Raw genomic sequence first — 21,107 nt, forward strand, 5'->3', positions numbered from 1 at the left:
AACGACATATTAGGTCATATATGAGATTGCATAGTAGGCGGCAGAGCCAGGTTTTGAACTGGGGACTCTGTAGCACCAAATCTCCACTTGTTGTATAGCACACACTGTCAAGGTCACATGGCAAGCAAGGGATGGGGTGGTGAGTACAGCTGAGGATTTCGGCATCTAATACTGTCCTTTATAACGTACAGGCTCTGAATCTTCTGGGAGAAGACTGATATATACACACACATATGCACAAACACAGTTTCAAACACCCTTTAGTGTAAATATAAAATTTCATCCAAAGAGCTAATGTATTTTTAAATGTGGTTATTTTTGAAAAATGCAGTTTTTATTTAAATGTCCTAACCTAAACTCTGAGCACATTTGCTGTCATTAGCAGAATGGAATGCCATGCTGAATTTTGAGTCCTGTGGGAGATGTTGGGTAAAGACCCTCGTGCCGTCAAAAGGGATTGTTAACATTTTGGGTTTTGTTTCAAGGTACGGGTGAGGCTCGCAGTCAGTTTGGGTTTTACTGCAGAATTGCCGTTTAACTCCCCGAGAGTCCTGATTTATTATAGGGGATGCTGGCAGACATTTTAGACTTGCAAAATGACTACAATCACAGTTCAGGCAAAGGCGTTCTAAATTCCTTCTGCTGAGTTAGACATGTGGAGGAGCGGGTTATGCTGTCCTTATTGAATTCATGCCATGCTCCAGATAAGAAGCTGTGTTTCTCACCCCAAGCTGATGGTGTATCCCTCCCTGGTCTTGCCTTTTGGTTGAATGCACTGCTAAGCATGGAAAAAGCCATAAGTCAAGCGAAGAACCCACTCCTTGAAGCACCGATTCCCTTGGCATTTGCCTTTGGCTTCTTTAAAACGCCTGCCTTTCACGGCAAGTGGTACATCAGGTCAGCTGTCTCCGGGGTCTATACACCCAGTGGGACAGCAGCTCTTCGATGTTGCCTGTCCCCCACCTGCCACTGAGCTCTGCTAAGGAAGGGAAGATTACTTACCAAGCGACTCTGTGCAATCACATCGGGGGTTTTTTATATTCTTGTAGAAGATGAAAGAAATTGGCCCTTTTTCTTCTGGTGGTGAGTCTATAATTCCTCCTGCTTAGGAAAGAGTACCCATAGAGTGTTTTTCTGCAAGGAGGGAAATGAGCCAGATGGCTTGGGTGCTGCCTCGGCATAATCAGCAGAGACCCTGGCTGAGCCCGCGACTGGAGGGCCTGTAGGAAAATAACACATTTCTCTCTCATGGTGAGCCATACTTGGGGAATTTGGTGGTGCCGAGGATGCTGGAGGCTGGTTCATCAGGGGAGAGGATATGGGGTCCTCGTGACTTCTGGAATTCAGCATCTGCCCTCGTGATGGCATTTCCGGTGTGATGTGCACATGTCAGCATGTTTTAGGGGTCTGGCCTAACTGAGCCTAATGAGAGGGTGAACTTTGAGCACATCATACATTTATTTTTGAGCTTTTGAAATGACTCATTGTTATGACATATGAAAAGACTTTTATTCACTAGAGAACCTAGAGCATAATAGCAACTGAAGGAGGGTGGAATTGTTTGAAAGAGCCGCTCCGCCACACCTCCGTGTCAGGAGAGCCAGGTGTGTAGTGAAGACGTGCTATCAAGGGCAGGCCAGATAGAACATTCTCAGGAGGGCCTTCATCATGCTCGGGTGACAGTTCCCAGTAATGACAAATGTCCTGGGGTTGCACAGGTAAAAAGGTAACTCGTGAGGTACTTGACCCTCCTGGGCTTTAACACCAAAGCTGGAAATCTGAGGCCGATCCATCACCACTGACACTGAGCCTGGAGTCTGACTCGGGGCCCACGGAGGCCTCCAAGCTTTCAGTTCTCAGGTTTCTGTTCCATGGGGCTCTGGGCTTAAGTGTCCAAGCAGCAGACAGGCTCAGTTGGAGAGACACACCTCCAGTCTTAGGTGGACTGAGACATGTCGGCTTCTCCCTGCATTTAGGGGACGGCTCCAACTGAGTGTCAGCTCCCACGACAGACTGTGGGCCCATCGGACTCCCCTGACATGCGGCGGGCTGTCCTGGAGCTGTGTGCTGTGCTCCTCTGTGCCCTGGGGCCCAGCTCAGGCCTGTTTCAGGCCTAGGCTTGGGCTCCCATGGGTCTAGAAGGGAAAGCAAGATGATTGTCCTAGACACAGCGAGCGGATCAGCAGGCTACTGGGAAGGGGTTCCGTTTCACCCTGGCTTGGAAGCCTGTCTCCACCTGTAACACTTGAGTAGCCTTATCTCTCGGAGCCTCCGTTTCCTCTTCTGTAAAACGTAAATTCTAGTCCACAAGTACTAAGCATCTGCTCCCACCCAGCTACTGCCCTAGGTACTGAGGAGACAGTAGGATCAATGGGGACAAGACAAACAGGGTCCCACCTTCATGGAAATATGGCTGTAGGATGTTTCCACGAGATTATATAAAATGCTTAGCATCTCGTCTGACCCTAGTAGTTGCTCACTGCCGGTTAGCTCTAATGACTTTTCCTCCAAATATGGTAGAAAATCTTTTAAAATGTGCACATTCTCACCTCTTACACATGTATTTCTCTTTGCCTAGAAGGCTCTTCCTTGCTCCTTTTGCCTAGCTAACTCCCGTTCATCCAGTCCTTGGGGTCAGTGGTCACTTCCTCAACCAGGTCTAAGTCCACAATCCCCTGTTGTGTGTTCACCTCGCAACTGGCACTCTAATTTGAGGTATCCATCACTTTGGTAACAACTACTTGTTCAGTGTCTGTGTACCTGACTAGACTGTGAAGCTGGTGTCGACATCATCCATGTCTACCGGAAGTCTGGGCTCCTGGCTTCGAGATGCTGCATAAGTATCTGGCCACCCAGCTGGCTGACACGTTAATGGGATGTTCTCCTCCAAGTGAGAGAAGTATACTGGACCAGAAAAAGGAGAACCTGGCCCATCGGGAGCACACGGGCCCTTTCTTTCCTCCCTCTTTTCTCTGGCCTATATGAAGAGGAGGGACAACAAGAGACGGCTGACAAAACAGGCCATGCCCTGGGCAGCACCTACATCTCCCTGGAGGCAATCAGGAAGCCAAGTCACCGTGCAAAAGATGGCTGTTGGGTTGCCCATTGGTGACGAGATTTATCCGTTACCCCTCAGGGCATTGCTGAGAACAGGGCAGTAGGAGTCTCCTTTGGGACCATGACCCACCGTCACACCCTCGTCTGCTCTCCCACAGCCAGGCAACATGATATAAAGCAAAAGGTCTTGTCTCTGGTAACTAGATAGAAGAAGCTTGAAAAAATGAAATCCAATGCCACATGGCCAGAATGATGTCAGCCGCAGAAACGTGACCATGTTGACTTTTCGCTGTGTCACGTGGTATGAAAAGTGCCCCCAGCCTCAGTACGTTGAGAAAGAGACTTTGCAAACACAGTCGTTTACATGTGACTCACTGCAAAGGTTCATGTTCTTGCCCTTTGGGACCCTGTGGGATGTAACAAAGCAGCAATGTGACCTGACCCCAGTGGTTTTCTTTTGGCCAGAATCCAAATGCTCTGGGCCATGCTGGACTTCCCACGTGCATTCCTAGAAGCCCACCACATGGAACTGCATGGCAGGCCTCTTAGCCAGGCCTTTCTAAACCTCTGTGTGTCTTTGCCCATGCTGTTCTCTCCATCAGAAATTCCTTCCTTCCATGGAGATATGGAATAGTATCTGTCATTGACCTACCCATCATCTTTCTGTGTATTGGCCAACCCTCCACTCATTCTTCAAGACTAAAATGAAATATCATTTTGTCTCCAACACCTTTCTCTGACCTCCTTCCTTCTCCAAAATTGGATTTAGGTACTTTTATTCTGAATAACAATGTAGTGAGGTTATTTCTAGATTTCTTCCTCACTAAATTGATGACAGAAATTAAATCTTGTTCACTTTTTTACCCGCTTCAATGAGTACAGTGCCTAGCATGTTGCAGGTACAGAATGATAAACAGCAAAAAGCCAGGCATTGGCAAGCACGCCTAACTGCAAGGCTATGTGCCAGAAACTACGAGTGGGTGCTTCTGTGGACAGACTGTGAAAATGATGAAAAGTCATTGAAGGCTTGTGGACAAAGAAACAGCATAAGGAAGCAGAACTTTGGGTACATTATTTGAAGGTGTAATGGGTGTGGTGAAATTAGAGGTGAAAATCTTACACCCACTCTGTAGATGAGAAAACTAAGGCTTGAGGAAGTTAAATGTTTTACCAAAACACACAGGGCTAGTAAGCAAAGAAATCTGCTTTGGCAGATCTGATTTCAGAGTTTGTGTTCTTAGATGCTATGCAAATCCTCAACCAAATCTTCAAACACTACCTTGAACTTGGGTCCTTTAGGTCTTCGTGGAATGCTCTCTCAGCTGTATTAAGTTTGACGCCAGAATGTCACTAACCCTTACTGGGACCCACTTTGATTTCCTCTTCGATACAATGAGAAACACCGAGCTAGGTGTCTATGAGGCCAATTTCCGGCTCTGAGATACCAGGGTTCTCTGTAGAATACCAGCACCCTTCTTAACCTGGCAATCAGCTCAGTCAACACGCAAGTGCCCTGGTGTATTGGCCCTCAAAACCTTTTCATGGGTTGCAATCATGACCCCAAAACACAACACAACCTATGAAATATTATCTTAGAGGCCTAATTATTCTTCCCAGATAGGTGTTTAAAATATACTTAGGCATTAAAGTATAACTGTTGGACTCAGAAAGTATCTTTTTTTTTTTTTTAGATTTTATTTATTTATTTGACAGAGAAAGAGACAGCCAGCAAGAGAGGGAACACAAGCAGGGGGAGTGGGAGAGGAAGAAGCAGGCTCATAGCGGAAAAACCTGATGTGGGGCTCGATCCCATAATGCCGGGATCACGCCCTGAGCCGAAGGCAGATGCTTAACCGCTGTGCCACCCAGGCGCCCCAGAAAGTATCTTTATCTGAATAGTCTACATAAGGCCAAGTTTCCACTCCCTCTCCATGGCCTTAGGGACTTCATTCTACCTGTAATTCTGTATCATAGTGAAATAAAGTCCAGCATTGCATGCCCCAAACCTGTGGCACCCCACCCCATCACAGAAATCTCAATCTGACAATGCATGCAATTCTTTGACTTCAGGGTGAATTTTAGGGTTGAACACATCTGAAAATGTCTGTGTGGTTCAGAATGAACTCTGAAATGAAAAGTTCCCACCCAAACCACTGAATAACATCCTGTTGTTTTCATCAAATCTATGCAGTAACTCCTTTGATTTGGCTTTCGTTTGGAATGATCTGTCCGATGCCATTTTTCTGAAACATTCAGAACAAGATACAATCGCATTATGGTCAGCAACATAGAGTGGACCTTTCAGAGCATAAAGAAACATCTGTCCTCCATCTGCAGTGCTTAGAAAATAGGGCTTTCAATGGAGTACATTGTAGGACACTAATGCTTTTAAAAGGGCAAGAGATTCATTTCTACTCAAATCTCAGTTAGTATGTCTAACAGAATATTTTCATCTTACATACTGTTTTCCAAAGAGCATTTCAAAGAGCAGAGGGTTTAAGAACATAATCTCTGGGTTCAGCCAGACCTGGTTCAAATACCTGTATTATCACAGACTAGCTGCATGATCTGGAAAAGTGACTTAAGCCTGATAGTTTCAGGTTTCTTCAGGGATGTAAAATAGAGTAATAATACCTACCCTAAGAGATAATGTTTTCACAGAGACTGGCCCGCAGCAGAGCACTAAGTAAACATTGGTTCTCCTTTCGGCTTCGTGACTGCTGTTGTTCATGCCAGGGGCAAAACAGCCTGATTCCTGCGGCGGCTGAAAGAACACGGGATTGGGAATGAGAGGACCTGAATTTGCACTCCAGCGACCACTTACTAGGGGTGTGACCTTGGGGAAATCACTGAATCCTTCTCAACTCAGCTCCCTCATCTGTAAAACAAGGAAAATAAAAATAGCTTACTCACTGGTAACAATCATGAGGTGCAAACGAGGCGATTTATGTGAATTGACTGCCAACGGCGAAGCTCTGTGTGTGTGGACTTACTTGTTGTTAGTATTGGGGACTAAATGTTGGTGTCACCCCAAAATGCAAATGTGGAAACCCTAACCTCCAACATGATGGTATTAGGCGATGGGGCCTTGCAAGGTAATTAGTTGAGGTCACGGGGGTGGAGCCCCCATGAGGCGATCAGTGTCCTTATAAGAACAGAAAGAGGGGCATCCTGCTGGCTCAGTTGAAGACCGTGCAACTCTTGATCTCGGGGTCGTGAGTTTGAGCCCCACGTTGGGTGTAGAGATTACTTAAATAAATAAAAACTTAAAAAAAAAAAAGAAGAAGAAGAAGAAAAGGAGGAGGAGGAAAAACCCAGAGCGCTCGCTCTCTGTGTCTTGTGATGGCAAGAAGTCAGTTGTCTATAAGCCAGGAAGAGAGCCCTCACCAAGAACCCAACTGGCGACACCTTGATCTTGGACTGCCAGCCTCTGGAACTGTGAGAAATGTTTATTGTTTAAGCCACTCAGTCTGTGGCGTTCTGTTAAAGAGGCCCAAACTGACCATAACAGTAACACCACCAGAACTCAAGAACATACCTAGTTTTGTTTTGTTACTGGGCATTTCGATTTATAAAAATCTTAGTGGAACACCTGGGTGGCTCAGTTGGTTAAGCGTTCGACTCTTCATTTCGGCTCAGGTCCTGATCTCAGGGTCGTGGGATCAAGCCCCATGTCCAGCTCCACACTCAACTCAGAGTCTGCCTGAGACTCTCTCTCCCTCTGCTCCTCCCCTGCTTACACATACTCTCTCTAAAATAAAAAAGCTTTTAAAAAATCTGAGTTATGTCCTTAAGTGATTATAATTTCCACCTAGCCACAAAAGTACAGATTCTGGGGCTGGACTAAGGCAGGACACATAAAAGCAGAATGTCTGCTTTCCCAATAGAGCTTCACCATCTCTATGTGTTTGTCTTAGACTGGACCTCTGTGAACATTTAAAATGTGGCCTGGTGAAGATTCCAATGTCTGAAGAGGTGCTGAGACAGGGAGGGTAGTTGTCTGTGGTTTCTGCCTATCAGGTGTGGTTTTGATGTTCTAATTGTTAGTTTTTCAGATTTCACCTCCCACCCCTTCCTAGAGCAGTTCAGCCGTCACCCCCCTCCTGGTTACCTGCTCCCCTTTGTCCTTCCCAGTGGGTGGAAGTCACTGGGCTTAGGACTTTGATATCAGCCAGACTTAAGTTTGAATCTTGCCTCCAAAACTTTCTAGCTGTGTTACTTTGGGCAAGTCACTTAACCTTTCTACCCCTCAGTTTCCTCATCTGTATAATGGGAGAGTATAATAACCATCTCCCAGGCGGTTGGGAAAATTAAGTAAGACAGTACCTTTAAAATTCTTGGAGTCACATCTGACAGTGGATAGGTACTCATCAGTTTCACCTTCCTTTCTCTAAGCTCTCTTCTTACCCACTTCTCATACCTGATGATTGATACCTCTCTGGGAACCCTGGTGAGGCAACGGCTAACAGTGTCAATAGCTATGGTCAGCATGCAAGAAAGTGTCCCTGGGGAAACATTCATCAATACCCCTAAACTACAACTCCTGCCCCAAGTCTTTATAAAGGTTATGGCTTTGGAATATCTCAGTTAAAACAATAGACTCCTATGGAATATATTTGCTAATTGAGTATTTGAGTGAGTGTGTGTGTGTGTGTGTGTATGTGTGTGTGTGTGTGTGTGTGTAAGCTGGGATAGCCACAGAATATCGGGTGGATGCACAAAAAACTGGTAACCCTTGTAAAGATGGAATGAAAAGGGGCCACTTAAGGGGTTTTTAAATGGAGCCAGGAGGCCATGAAGGAGTTGGGCCTTATGCACGTCCTCACCTGGTGGAACCATGAACTTTTGAACTGGGCCAAGCAGCAAAAATTGCAAGGACCTAGCCTGAACACCTGCAACTTCCCATAGTAAGAGACTTTGTTTGGTGACAGCTTTAGTGATCAATTATATTCAGCCAAGATTGGTTTTCTGCCACCAACACCAATCCAAAAATTTTTTTTCTTTTTTCAATCCAAAATTTTTGTATACAACATATATAGGCATTCCCTTCTGTCTTTTAAACCTTTCTTTGAGGGGGAACACTGCTTGCGTTGCTGCCCAAATTTGTGTTTCCTGAATTGCAATTCTGAGACCCCAAATAAATGCTCTCGTTTTTATTCTAGCTCAGCCTCTCTTCTCAGTTGACATTTCTGGTGTCTGGACAAGTGGGATCTGACGTGACACACAGCCTCAACTTGGTGCTGCTGCTGGACCAGCAAGGTACGTGCTTGAAACTTTTGTGCTCTGTTGTCTCCCCACAGCCCGAGTTCCTGTGCTGAGTCCTCCTGGCTCTGAACGTCCCTCCTTGTTTGAGGTTTTAGCCTCTCTTTGGGTGTCTTTTTGGTTGTTGGCTTGTACAGAAGAGTAAAACTTCTCTGACCCAATTCTGTTAGGTAGAATTTCTCACAGGGGATTCACACATTCCGTCTGAAGCTATCCAATACTCACAGGGGATTAACACTATCCTATCCAGAGTTCTCTGGGGCGTACTCTACATTTAAAATTGCAGTGGTCACAGGGGTGCCTGGGTGGCTCAGTTGGTTAAGCATCTGCCTTCTGCTCGGGTCATGATGTCAAGGTCCTGAGATCGAGCCCCTCATCGGGCTCCCTGCTCAGCAGAGAGCTTGCTTCTCCCTTTCCCCCTGCTTGTGCCCTCTCTCTCTCTCTCTGTCAAGTAAATAAATAAAATCTTTAAAAAGAGATAAATAAAATTGCAATGGTCACTTTGGAGATCCTTTGAAATTCAAAAATGAATTTATTTGCATGCGCAACTGGAAAAGGGGTATATAGCCAAGCAAAATAATGAGAAGCATATTTCAGTTGGTATTCAGAGGCCTTCAAGTAATCAAAGGACTCAACACTCTCTTCCTTACAAGAAACTAATCCTGACTCTCTAAAGACAACTCTGACCTTCCGCAGAGGCTATCCAATGTAGAAAAGCTTTCTGGAGCTCCTGAGCTGACCACGGTCACTACTACTTCTCCTCTGCCTTCTTTCCCCCCGTCCTCTACCTATCTACCCCAGTGTAGCCGGGCATCTCATTGACAACAGCAACCTCCAGTCAGGCAAGCGCCCTTTGGGACAAACCCTAATGAAGGGGGTTCAGGAACTCCCTCTGTTTCTTAGCACCCTTGAACTAAAGTTAAATTGTGAGCTATTACTGAAGAATTTCCTAATACCCTTCAAGACCCTCTAGAGTTTGCTTTAAAAAAAAGAATTAACTTGGTCATTCAAACTTATAAACCTGGTTATTCTGATCTCTACCAACTTATTCATATGCTTGTAAGTGAAAGCCATACTGGGGAACCTTTAACTTAGATCAATCCACCTTAAAAGGGCACTCTTAGAAGACAGGAATCCAAACTTCTGGGAGACAATAGAATATGGCCCTTGAGGGGCACCTGGGTGGCTCAGTCAGTTAAGCATCTGCCTTCAGCTCGGGTCATGATCCCAGGTCCTGGGATGGAGTCCCGCATCAGGCTCCCTGCTCAGCGGGGAGCCTGCCGCTCCCTCTGCTTGTGTGTGCACTCTCTCTCTCTGATAAGTAAGTAAATAAATAAATAAATCTTTAAAAAAAAGAATATGCCATGCCCTTTGACTGATGTACAGAAGCTTCTAAAAGACAAAATGACTTCAGAAACAATTCTGAAAGGATCTTTATACAAATAGTATAAAAGTTTTTAGTAGGAGACTTTTGCCCTCTAAGGCAGTAACTCTAACTTTTGTTCATCTGCTAAAACCATAATTTGGATCCAACTATTCTATTTGAGTTTCATACCTGAGGCATGGCTAAAATTCAAAACAAAAATAAAAGCCATAGGACCTCTGCATCTGTGTGCTTATATGAGTATGTTGTAGGCATGTGATACTCTAGCTCTGAGTGGTGGTAGTTCATAAAAGAGCTCTATTTAGGGGCGCCTGGGTGGCACAGCGGTTAAGCGTCTGCCTTCGGCTCAGGGCGTGATCCCGGCGTTATGGGATCGAGCCCCACATCAGGCTCCTCCGCTAGGAGCCTGCTTCTTCCTCTCCCACTCCCCCTGCTTGTGTTCCCTATCTCGCTGGCTGTCTCTATCTCTGTCAAATAAATAAATAAAATCTTTAAAAAAAAAAGGGCTCTATTTAATTGGCTGAAGGAAAGTCAAGTGCTTATAAATTAAGTATTCTTAAAGTTCTCAGAAGTATAATAAAAACTAACCCAAATTTTTTCAAGTTCGTATAATCTGAAATAATCTTTGGATAAATAAATCTAATTCAAGTTTGTTGGTTTAATCCTGTCTTCAGAATTATCAGCATTAAATATAATGAGATCAGCCACTTTTTTTACCTGGGTTTACTAATCAAATAAGCTCCTATTATCTCTATGATACAAAATTTGTCAACAACAGCAAAAAATAACTTAAAATGATAATCAGCTGTATAATGACTACTCCAAGTATCATTACTAAAAACAAGTAACTTAAATAAATATAAATAAGATCAAAGTTTATACTAAATTAAACTAAATAATGGATATTCATTGAATACCTAAATCATCTTTCCAAATAAGACAGACATTAAATGCTAAACATAAGTTTATCTACTTTGGGCTTTTAAAAAATTTATTTATTTATTTAATTTTTAAGATTTTATTTATTTGTCAGAGATAGAGAGAGCACATCCAGGGAGAGCAGCAGGCAGAGGGAAATCACGAGGCAGAGGGAGATCAACTGAGCCCTCCAGCTATCCCTACTTTTGGCTTTCTAATTTAAATTTAAAAATATTATAAGAAAGAATAATTTCATAAAATGAAAAATAAAATACACGCATGGGGTAGACTGAAAATAGAAAATATGTGTCAGTTTATTAAACTCTTATTTCAGTCACTCACACAGTTTTATACGTGCATGTGCTGGGACATAGCACACACCGTATTTCCTGCTGTGGAATGATCCAACATATGAAAAAGCCACTGCTCTTCAGAGCACAGTAAATTGAGCAACAGAAGGGCCATGCGGCCAGCTGAAAAGGCCATTACCCAAACAACCACGCTTCCGTCCTGTAGACGCAGTCATAACTGCTCAAGGCCAAGCTGTAGTCACTCTTTGATGGGTTCATACTTTGTTGCCTTGTCTTCTCCAATTTACAGCCAGGCAACAATCTTTGTTTAAAAGGACTCGCCCCATTTCGTATAACTACTTGCAAGGCTGGGAATTCTGGTGGTGGTTTCCCTGATGTATATAGCTCTGCCATCAGATTAGGAGCTGTCCCATATTTCAAATCCTTATTCTGCCTCACCCAACTTAAGAACAACCCTTCTCAGCAATAATATGGAGATCCTATTGCCCTTGCCTGTTCTATCATTTCCATTCTAGCAGAGCAATGTCTGGATCAGCGTGTAGACAAATAAATCTCACACTATAATTTTCCTAGAAGTGTATGGTTTATTTTAAGTATACTATATAGAAGGAATTTATATTAATTTAATGCAATGCATAAGCAATTATACTATCCTCTAAGAGTAAATCTGTAATTATTCTGTAACAACTGTCATACATCATTTCTTTTCTAGATAAGTTTTTGAAATTAAAAAACTACCACTTGAGGGGCACCTGGATGGCTCAGTCAGTTAAGCATTGCTTTCGGCTCAGGACATGATCTCAGGGTCCTGGGATAGAGCCCTGCTTCTCTGCCCTTAATAGAAAATTGTAAACAAAGACTTTTCCTTACCTCTAATATAATCTACCTAGAAAACAAAGATTCTCTGTTTTGTCTTCATCAGAGCTTTACTCAAGTAAACCAAGTCTTCTTGGTATTAAGAGAGCTGTTTTGCATTCAACTATGTGACCCTTTGTATTTGCCTTTGAAATCTTTAATTGTTGCTTTGGTCAAATAAATATTTAAATACTGCTTTTTAATCATCTATGATCCTATTTCATCAAATAGGACTCAAAGCCTTTTGATATTTTTGACAAACTTCCCCGAATCACATTCTAAATAAAGTCTTTTTGACCTAAAAGTAACTAAGAATTTCTAGAGGGTCTCTGGAATTTCTCAAAAGATCTGTTCCCTCTCCTTATAGAGAGATACTACACTAATTAGGATTATTTGATATGCCCAATCAATGGGAAGCAATGTCAAATAAAAAGTAATACTAAGCTTCTCTATTTTGTATTTGCATAAATATATATTATAAATGTTGTAGAAATTATATAAAATTCCTAAAACTCTAATGAAAAACTGATTCCTTAATGTTTTGTTTTCCACGTTTAAAGGACCCCCCTTTCCCCTCCCCTTTTAGCTATCTATAACTCATCACAAGTTGGTACATTGTCTTTTTTTTTTTTTAAGATTTTATTTATTTATTTGACAGAGAGAGACAGCCAGCGAGAGAGGGAACACAAGCAGGGGGAGTGGGAGAGGAAGAAGCAGGCTCTTAGTGGAGGAGCCTGATGTGGGGCTCGAACCCAGAACGCTGGGATCACGCCCTGAGCCGAAGGCAGATGCTTAACCACTGCACTACCCAGGCGCCCCGGTACATTGTCTTTACAACAAAGGTCAAAACATTTTTTTTTCTCCCTACATCCAGAGTTCTAAAACTCTTGTTAAATATTCTTATTTTTCATGACAAATGTATGTATTTGCATAATTTTAATAGAAATCTGTTCTTATAAAAGGACACCCCATACTTGTAGCCTCTGCTTCTTTGATCCACAGTTGACAAAGACAACATATTTCAATGTCGTAAGGGCCTAATTGCTTGTATTAAAAACAGCCATGCTTTGGTCGAGCAATCTTTTCACAGTGTGCTCTTGAAAAGTGAAATCTACAACATTACACCTTACAACCCAGAGATTTCATCTGTTAGAAAAGACATCTCCAAAAAGATTCCCTTCAACCCCATCAGCAAGACTCCCATCAGGTACAATGAACCAATCCTTGTGCCAACAAACTCCAAGAAAAAGACCCCTGGATTCACAGATCACATCTCAAAAACAAACCAAAACAAAACACCAAATCCTGATCAGACCTACACACCAACTGGTGACCTAAAAATAAAAATTTCCAGGAATTGAAGCAGATGAGAGCTAAAAGAGACAGCTTTCCCAGGATGACCCCACCAGGCCTGTATACTATTTTCTCACTGTTGCTTCTACCTTGGTTTTTTGGTTTTTGTTTTCCCCTCTTTGTCTTGGAGAGACAATGTTCTTACCAACATTTCTCAGTCTACTGCAAAAGGAAGAAACCTCTCTGACTGTTAGATCTGTCACCAAAAAACTGATCTGTTCACAACGTCAGAGACCCCTGGGTCTTACCTATAACTAACTACTCTTTGGTCCCAAATGCTGCTATTGATTATACTCACAAGCCTATAAATGTTACCTTTTGGGCTAAATCGTTACAACCAGGTATTCCCTTACCTTCTGCAACCTTTCTGCAGTCATATCTATGCTAGCTCAACTAAACGCCTTATAAAAAACGTTGCCAACCAATGACTCCATTTCTGTACTTTGTAATCAATCTTGTTAAAAAATGAAACTGTACTGTCCCTGCCGATTTGCCAAAATTAATGTAAGGTTTTACTTCCTTTGATCTGCTCTATCACACTGAAGTCTACTGAACCCTTAGATACTTAATAATCCAACATTCTTAACAATTTCTTAGATTAATGCCTAATGTCCATGAGGTTTATAATTTATTTTTTGCTAATTGTTCTTTTTACACTTGTCACCTTGCTAGAACCTCTGTAAGCATCTGATTATGGTCACTCCCTAAATTGATTCATCTGAAACTGCAGGAAACCTTATAAAGCCCCAGATGAGTAAAGTGCCTAAGAACCATCTCCTGACAGCCCCCTTATTGCTCAAATGTGGACTGACGCTTAGAACAGTGGTGCCTTAAAACAACCACCAATGATTAAAAATGCTCCCCAATGCCAGACATGGCTTCCTGGGACAGGTCCATTCCAGCAACGAGGGACTAAGTCATCTATGGTAGATCCGCAGTGCTTTCTGAGAAAAATCTTGATCAAAAGGGGCCATGTGAAAGGTGAAATGAATTAGGTTACTTATGTCAAGAGGTTTTTAAATAGAGCTAGGCGGCCATTAAGGAGACAAGCCTTATGCACGTCCTCACCTGGTGGAACCATGAACTTTTGAACTGGGCCAAACAGCAAATATTCAAAGGACCTAGGCTGAACACCTGCGACTTCCTGAGTGAGAGACTTGGCTTGGTGATAGCTTTAGTGATCAATTCTATTCAGCCAAGATTGGTTTTTTGCCACCATCACCAATATGTTTTTGTAAGCAATATATACAGGCATTCCCCTTTGCCTTTAAAAAGCCTTGACTTCTTGTGCTCTCAGCTGGAAGGGGGGTACACTTTGGAATCCTGCCCGCGTCTGTGTTCCCCAAATTGCAGTTCTGAGACCCCAAATTAGTGCTTTTGTTTTTATTCTAGCTTAATCTCTTTTCTCATTTGACATACTGTATACCCTTTTCTCTGTGTATCTTTTTGTATTTTCTTTTAATTTTGTATCATGTGCGTGTTTTACCTATTTAGAAATTACTGTAAAAATATTAGTGGTGTTGGGGGCCACCTTGCTGGCTCAATCAGTGGCACATGTGATTCTTGATCTTGGGGCTGTGAGTTCAAACCCCACATTAGGTGTAGAAATAACTTAAAAAATACAATCTTTAGGGGTGCCTGGGTGGCTCAATCATTTAAGCGTCCAACTCTTGGTTTCAGTTCAGGTCATGATCTCAAGGTCGTGAGATCCAGCCCTGGCCCTCTGTTGGGCTCTGAGCTCTGTATGGGATCAGCTTGAGAGATTCTCTCTCTCCCTCCCCCTCCCCCTGCTTTTACTCTCTCTCTCAAATAAATAAATCTTTTTAAAAATAAAAATAAAATCTTTTAAAATATAAATTTAAAAATATAAAATATAAAATCTTAAAATCTTAAAAATCTTAAAAATATAAATCTTAAAAAATAAAAATAGATCTTTTAAAAAATGTCAGTGATGTTGAAATAAGTTCTTGATTTACATAATCTAGAAACAATCTCCCACGTCTTAGAGTATACCCTCTAAAGCTTTCTAATAATATGGACAAGGGAAATTGTGGTTCTTGAAGTTGAAACCCTATTAATAGCCAGAAAAAGAGATTCTAATCCTGTGGCCTCCTTGCCGTAGAATATTTGTAACCTCTTTCCTCAAGGTTTGTAAAGTAACCATTTGTCACCAATAATAGCAGTGGTGTCTATGGAGATCGTACCATTTGTCAAGCACTGTTCTATGTACATTTCACACATTTCAAGTTAATTTTCACAACAACCTGATGAGGTAAGTCGTTACATATTAGAAAACTGAATCTCAGAAAGTTTCCTAGCTAGCAAGTGGCAGAGCTGAGATTCAAACCTGTTGCAGGTTTATTATAAGGAGCATACGACAGTTACAAGGATTAAGCACATTAATGCATTTAAAGTGCTTAGAATAGTATTGCTTGCAGTAACTCTGTAAGTACCAACACTAAGAATCTGGAGTCGGGGAGGAATTTTGTAAGTTAGAGATATGATTGAGTCTGCAAAAGTACATGCAGTTATTTTGATAAACTGAAATGTATGTTAAAGTCCCATTTATTCTGCGACTAAGAGCTCTACGTTTTTCAGGATAGTTTTCCCCTTGTTTTTATTTCCTATGAATGCCATTTCTCAGAAGACTTCCTGCCACCAATTCCAAGGTATTTGTGCCCCCTCCCCACCACCATTTTTATGCTTTTTCATTATAGAGACTTTTAACATAAAATCAGAGGAAGGTAACATTTTATTTTTATTGAGATTTTATATATTTATTTGATTGAGGGAGTGAGCAAGAGAGAGATGAGGGGGGTAGGGACAGAGGAAAAGGGAGAAGCAGACTCTCCTGCTGAGCAGGGAGCCCTATGCAGGGGCAGGGCTCGATCCCAGGACCCCAGGATCATGACCTGAGCTGAAGGCAAATTCTTTACTCCTTAACCGACTGAGCCAGCCAGGCCCCCCAGAAGATAACATTTTAAAGCACAGCGTCACGATGACCACCCACACAAGCAGAAGTGTTGCTCTTGGATCTTTCCTTCGTGGTTTTTATTCGATTTTGTTTGTACCCGTGAGAGATAAGAACAGGTGAAACAGGAGACCTGCAGGGCAATTTTCCATTTCTAGTGGTTAGTGCTGAAAGATGGTCTGAGATCCTCTGTTTCCAACGTCTATAAAAATAGCGACCACATAACTGCTTGCTATATACAACAAAGGAACAAGTAATATCTGAGCCTGACTGACTGAAAAAGCACCGTGTTTCTGTTGTTGAACGTCAGGCTCATAAAAATATAAAGCAAGAGAAAAAGAATACCTGCCTATTGCCACCAGAAACACGCTGTCCAGTATGATGGTCACTAGCCACATGTGGCTAGTAAGTCCTTGAAATGCAGCTGCTCTCATTGAGATGTACAGGTATAGACGGATAGGTATAAAATACATACCGGGTTTCAAAGAATTAGTTAAGAACAGAATATAATATGTCAATATTTTTATATGGATCACATGTTGAAAGGATAATACTTTGGGTTAAATAATATCATCAGAGTCAATTTTATTTCTTTTTATTTTTTAAAATGTGTACACTAGAAAACATAAAATTACCTATGTAGCTTGCATTATATTTCTACTTGGTAGCCCTGCTCTAAATTAAAGTCTCAACTTTGCCTTGACCTGATCCATAAGTCTCCAGGACCTTAGAAACATTTACGTATATTAGTATATAATATACAATTAGTATATAATGTAAAAATATACATGTATTAATATATAAAGTGACTAACTTCACATCGGGAAATAAGTACATTTATTATGTACCTACTAAGAGTACAAAGATTAATAACACAGGGTTCTTGTCCTTGAGAACAAGTGAACTAAGTAAGATTCATTGAGTCCTGCTATGAGCCAGGCCTAGGCCACCTTGCAAACTGGTTATTATAATGATAATTTCCACTACACAGCTTGACTGCAGCTTCACAGCCTTCTCTATCTGGGGGCCAGAAAGCTTCTTCAAACTGAGAGGAGCATAGGCACCATAGTCTTCTCTACATACTTGGTCATAAATCCCCTCCTTCCAACTCTAGCCTGTATCTCTTAGTCCATTTGGGCTACTACAACAAAATCCCACAGACCGGGTAGCTTCTACACAACAAATATTGATTCCTCACAGTTCTAGAGGCTGGAAAACCTAAGAGCTGGTGCCGGATGGTTGTGTTCTAGCGAGGGTCCTCTTCCGGCTTGCAGACTGCTGACTTCTCGCTGTGCCCTCACATGGTGGAAGGGGCAGGGAGCTCCGTGGAATCTCCTTTATAAGGCTGCTAATGCCATGTGTAATCATGGCTTAATCACCTTCCAAAGGCTCCACCTCCCAATACCATCACATTAGGGGTTAGGATTTCAGCATATCAGTTTGGTCGTGGTGTGCGTGGCGGGGGTATGGAGGAATACATTTAGACTATACAGCACCATGTAACTTTTGTAAGGAGACCAAATAAATAGGTGGGTGGATGTGTGCTTTCTCTCTCTCTCTCTCTCTTTTTTATTAGAGAGATAGGGAAGGACTGAGGGGAAGAGGGAAAGAGAGAATCTTAAGCAGGCTCCACGCCCAGCACAGAGCCTGACGGAGGGCTCAGTTTCACAACCCCGAGATCATGACATGAGCTGAAATCAAGAGTCAGACGCTTAACCCAATGAGCCACCCAGGCGCCCCGGATGTGGGCTTTCTATATGGTATGTTCCAGTGACGAGACCTTTCTTTACCTTTAAATTTGTGAACCTTTGGAATCCCATTAGATAATTAACTGGAAGGAGGCAATAACGATAACAGTGCCCATGCTAGGAAAGCAGAGAAACTTCATTTCTCAAAATGATTTACTCCTCAGGCATCTTGGCTTCTCACCACCTGGCATCACCAGAGGTTACTCTAATTTTTCTTGAAGACAAAAGCGGTCATTCTTTTAGATCTAATTCATTTGATAAGTTTTACTGTTTGTTGAGTAACATGTTTTGTTTGTATCCCCACCCGTCCCCCTTAAACTACTATTGGTCGCAGAAAGTGAACACTCCATTTTTCCTGGTAACCAAGCTAAAAACCGTGGAGTTAGCCTTCGCTCCCTTATTTCTTTCACACCCGCCCCTACTCCGGCAGCCCTGGCAGCTGTACCTTCGAAATAACACATAGGCTCCAATTCAAGCACTTATCACCACCAGACGCCAGCTCTCCTGGTCCCGCCCTCCGGGTGTGGCGCCGGCAGCCCGGCTTTGTCCCTCTTCGGTGTACTGTCCGCACAGCGGCCAAGTTACCTTAGCACGACTTAGCTCTACCTCCTCTGCTCAAAACCCTCTGAGAGCAACCACAGGCAAATCCTCTTCGGTGGCCTCGAAAGCCCCACGCTCGCAGGTTCTAGCCGTTTTTGGACTTCTTGCTGTTTCTCAAAACCCGAGGTTGACCCTGACTGCACGGCCTCCCCACAAAATGCTCTCCGCGGCCATGCAGCCGGCGCACCTCCCGCCGGTTCTGGCCTCCCCTCAGCGGCCTGCTCTGTAGGAGCGATCCTGGCCCGGCGGCTTTCCCGTTTGCAGTCGCCCTGCACGAACCCTCCTCCCCTGTTCTGCTTTACTCCATGACCCCTATCATGCCTCCTACGCGTTTGCGTATCTCCCCCACAAAGAATTTTAACTCCGCCGAGGTGGGGGTGCTATGTTATTCACTGCTGTCTTCCCAGTTCTTAGAACCGCGTCTGCCACTAAATAATGTTCAATAAATATCCATTAGCTGATCCAACGGCATTTTCATGATGAGGAGAATGAGGCCCAGGCTCCGTTGTAGCCCAGGGTCACAGGACTAGTGAGGGCAAGGGTCAGGCCGGCCTCGGCCAGGGCTCCTTCCACTCTCTCCGCCTGGGGCAGGAGGTAAGGGGGCGCCGCGCTGTGGGAGAGGCGCCCACCAAGGTTCAAACGTGAATCTTGCTGCAAGCACTGAGCCGAAACAGAAACAGCTATTTTGGCAGCATTTTTGACACTCTCTGAGATTAAGGAAAGTCATGTGAAGCCCTATGCCAAAGCTTTCCAGTTTGAAGACTGGCTCTAACTACTTCTCTTTCAGCTGCGGCTTTCTGGGTAATGGATGTACCGTATGTCGGTATCTCCAGGTTCTCATACAAATTAGGGAACTAAAAATGCCAGATGATTAAAACAGATTTCTGCTTGTTTCCATGGGAAATCAACCACTGTGAAACCTTAGGAAATGGGAGGGAGAGTGTGTTCAGTTCAAGGTGTTCGTTGTCTGGTGAGTGGCTACCCTCCGCCTGCCACCCAGGCTCCAGCCCCCGGGCTGTCCAAAATTTTGGACAGGCGAGACACCGTCCTAGGCTGCCGCTGTGCTGGTGGCCAAGTGAGACCAAAAAGGTCAGCATGTCTTGTCTGAGTGTCCTTGGAGTGTCCGCCACCAGGGTCTGGCGCTATACTCCAGGCCCTCGAGTGGCACAGCCGGGCCACCATGCTAGACAAGGCACCTACTAATGACACATGGACACTTGATAATGCGGGTCCCCCGACCTCAACCTCCCAGGGAGTTTCAGCACGTTTCAAGCCCTCCAGCAGATCTTCCGGCGGTCAGAGGGATGCACCATCAAGGATTCTTGCTGGAAGAGTCACTGTTTGCTACTTGCAAGTGGATGGAGCTAATTCAGGGGAGTGGAGGGGAGCACTCTGGAAACACAGCCAAGTATGCCCTGGGAGGCTGCTCCAGAGATGTCTCCAGAAGGCTGTGATGATGACTTGTTCCCGCCTGCCCCAGAATTAGCACCAATTTGCCTAAATGAGAGAATGCTGAGAGAAAGGCTGCAAAAGATTTCAGTGCTGTCTTGCCAGTGGCAATCTCTGGCTTGTCTGGGGGAAATTGGTTCAAAAGCATATTCTAGACTAAGTTGAGAGGGAAAAGATAACCATTCTCTGCTTTCCTCACCCAGAGTGTAAGTCGGGCACGCCAGGGTGAGGCCCCAAGCTGGCTCGTGGTCTGTAACAGAGAATGGAGATTTTACATTTGGATTCAGACAGCCCTGAATTCTCCTGCTTCTTCTCTAACTGACGAGCCGGGAGACCTCAGAGAACTCACAGCCACAGTTTGAGTCTGTGTGAGGTGGGTTGATCATGCCTCCTCCTCCTCCCCAGGGAGGTGATGAGGATAAAACCAGCGAACTCCAGTCAAAGCACTCATATGGAATCTCTCAGGCAAGAGGTGTGCGGTGCGTTGAGGTTTCTCTTTTCTTTCCCTCTGTTGCCATGTTTTACTGCCAAAATTGGAAATAGATACCTTGGCGAGCAACAAATAGACAGGGACCTCTCTCTTGCCCTAACCATTGTCACCAACACCAGCAGCTTGATTCTTCTCAGAAGTGCTACTAGGGTGTAGACAGCACGGAGGACTCCAAATCTTCACAGAGAACACAGCCATTTACTTATAACTCATCAGCCAGGCTCGGCTGTCTTGCCTAGGCAGAATGTTTCTCAGAGAAACTTAGGGGAGAAGGACATTACTTTGTCTTTGCCAAAATAAACCATTGGTAGGACCTCATGGAATTAAGACCATAGATTATAATGCATTTCAAGTGCCTTGCTCTAGGCGAGTCAAAATATTTTGACTCTTCTTTCTTCAAATGACTCAAAGGCATGGTTCCTTAGCATGAGGCCAACCTAACGGGTTCTGCGGAAGTGAGGGCACAGGAAGTAGTGTTATCATTTTGTGGTCCTGGGAGGCTTTTAGTAAATCAATCTTTCCACTACAGCTATGATACCCAAAATCATGCTCTGGTGACATGCTCTATTTTTGTAGATTCCAGTAACAGCTACTTAATACTGGATTTTGTTTCTACCCAACCCAGTTCTGACACTGACTATCTAGAGTTGGTGTGGACTCCCAAGTTCAGAGCAAAGCCCTCCACAGGACTGCCCTCCCGTCAGATTCT

At 43.6% G+C, this 21,107-nt stretch overlaps 1 protein-coding gene across 1 annotated transcript in view; it reads left to right on the forward strand.

Moving 5' to 3' along the window:
- The first annotated feature begins 8,219 nt into the window (after positions 1-8,219).
- The window catches only part of LRRC8C (leucine rich repeat containing 8 VRAC subunit C), a 114,344-nt gene continuing 101,456 nt past the window's right edge, over positions 8,220-21,107 (forward strand). Inside the window, exon 1 of the mRNA XM_087866089.1 lies at positions 8,220-8,316. The gene's annotated coding sequence lies outside the window, so the exon portion shown is untranslated. The remainder of the gene's footprint in view (positions 8,317-21,107) is intronic.

The sequence above is a fragment of the Ursus americanus genome, chromosome 12 (assembly GCF_024610735.1).
Source record: "Ursus americanus isolate L20-20 chromosome 12, mUrsAme1.1.p, whole genome shotgun sequence".
NCBI classification, from domain to species: Eukaryota; Metazoa; Chordata; class Mammalia; order Carnivora; family Ursidae; genus Ursus; species Ursus americanus.